Source organism: Marmota flaviventris, chromosome 9 (genome assembly GCF_047511675.1).
Source record: "Marmota flaviventris isolate mMarFla1 chromosome 9, mMarFla1.hap1, whole genome shotgun sequence".
In the NCBI taxonomy this organism is placed as follows: Eukaryota; Metazoa; Chordata; class Mammalia; order Rodentia; family Sciuridae; genus Marmota; species Marmota flaviventris.
In genome coordinates this window covers 18,105,019-18,107,161 of record NC_092506.1, presented here as the reverse complement: position 1 = coordinate 18,107,161, position 2,143 = coordinate 18,105,019, and the positions used below count along the sequence as shown (strand labels likewise).

Sequence of the window (2,143 nt, the reverse complement as noted above, 5' to 3'; positions counted from 1 at the left end):
GTGTCCCCAATCCCTAAGTCTTCATGGAGGATTCCAGAAATATTATCCATCAATCAAACAGCTCACAATTAAGGCAATTTTTACAATAAATGAAAATGTATTCCTTGATCATGTGTCTGTAGACAATTCAGAGAGCTGCTAGGGAAAGGGAATATTACCTAAAATGAAAACACAATCATGACTAAAGAACATAGTTAAAATTATAAAACAGTTTTTTTTGTATTATACTAAATTCTTCTTTCCTGATTATAAATATTGTGAATGATTACAACTAAACATTTTATTATTCACAAAATAATATTATTCATCACAATTCAAAAACCAATAAAATATGTTCTTAGTATTACCAATATGACAAAATACTGAAAATATTTTTAGAAACTATTAGAGAAATAAGTTATAAAGACCAAGAAAAAATATAATTAATACATTGGTTTATGAATTAACTAACTTATGTAATTTGTTAGACTGGATCCCAGGACTTGATGATAGTGTTTACATGATTGTGATCCTATTGCAAAGGCTTTTCTCCAAATTCATTTTGCCACAGGTACTCAGATGTTTGCACAAAGCATGAAATATATGGAAAGTCAGAGAAACGTATCAGAATTCATTCTCATGGGCCTTTCTTTTGACCATAACATACAAATATTTTGTCTCGTGTTCTTCTTATTTTGTTATATTGCCATCTTGGTGGGAAACCTTCTGATCCTCATCTCTATTGGCTGCAGTTCTCTTTTTCACCAACCCATGTACTATTTCTTCAGTCACCTATCTTCTATGGACATCTACTATACGTCCTGTAGACACGCAAACTGATTGGTGACTAGCTAGTGGGAAGAAACACCATCTCCTATGGCAACTGCATGTTGCAGGTCTTTGCCATGCACTTCTTTGGACTGATTGAAATAGTCATCCTGACAGCCATGGCCTTTGATCGCTATGTTGCCATCTGCAAACCTCTGCACTACATGACTGTCATGAGAAGAACTAAGTGCAATTTCTTGATCTTGGCTGCTTGGGCTGGTAGAGCTGCCCACTCCTTTCCCCAGTTCTCTATGATAATTAGGTTACCCTTCTGTGGCCCCAATAAAATTGATCACTACTATTGTGACATTTTTCCTTTGCTGCGAGTTGCCTGTACTGACACCTACATCACTGGTGTTCTTATGGTTGCCAATTCAGGACTGATTCCCTTGGTAGTATTTGTTCTCTTGTTTGGGTCTTATATCATTATTTTATTAACACTAAGAAATCACTCAGCAGAGGGGAGACACAAAGCCCTCTCTACTTGTGGGTCTCATATCACTGTGGTTACCTTATTTTTTGGACCTTCTATATTTGCCTACCTTAGACCTCCTACCACTTTCCCTGCTCTGTTTTATACCACTATTTCTCCTATGTTCAATCCCCTCATCTAAACCTTGTGGAACACAGAGATGAAAAAGGTCATGAGAAAAGTTTGGTGTCAAAAGGCATTTTTAGAAGAAAACAATTGATTTGTACTATTTAATGTGCAACCAAATGTATGCAACCATAAACTTTTACTGTATTCAAGGGGCACTATTGGTTTTCAAATTATTGAAGAAAAAATCATTTGTTGATAAATGTCAAGAGATTAGAATCTGAAGTGATACCAACAAAAGGACAATTCTACCTGTAAGACTGAAATCAAGTAAGGATATATATATACATACATATAGGTACACCTGCATGATATTCTAGTTTAAAGGAAGGGAGACTTTGTCATATAATCAATTCTGTTATCATTTTTTATATTTTGAGGTTAAAAGTGTTTTCAGAAATTAAAATAATTCTTATTATTGATTTATTATCTGATACAATGCCAATGCAATATTCCATGATGGCATTCTGAAATCAATTATGTAATGAAAGATACCAGAAAATTTCATATGAAATGTAAATAAGAAACAGTGGTTTGTGTTTCTCTTAAGTTACAATGCCTCTACTACAACCAAATATCATAGGCAGGGAAACATTTTAAAGAGTTAAATTTAGCACACATTAGAGATACATGCATATTCATGTTTATTCCATAACAATTGTCAATAGCCAAACTATGGAACCAGCCTAGGTGTCCATAAATTGATGAATGCCTAAAGAACATATGGTATGTACGTAC

General features: G+C 34.0%; 1 pseudogene; it reads left to right on the top strand.

The window, feature by feature from the left end:
• The first annotated feature begins 582 nt into the window (after window positions 1–582).
• On the top strand, window positions 583–1,499 carry LOC139707094 (olfactory receptor 4P4-like; annotated as a pseudogene).
• Window positions 1,500–2,143: the final 644 nt, after the last annotated feature.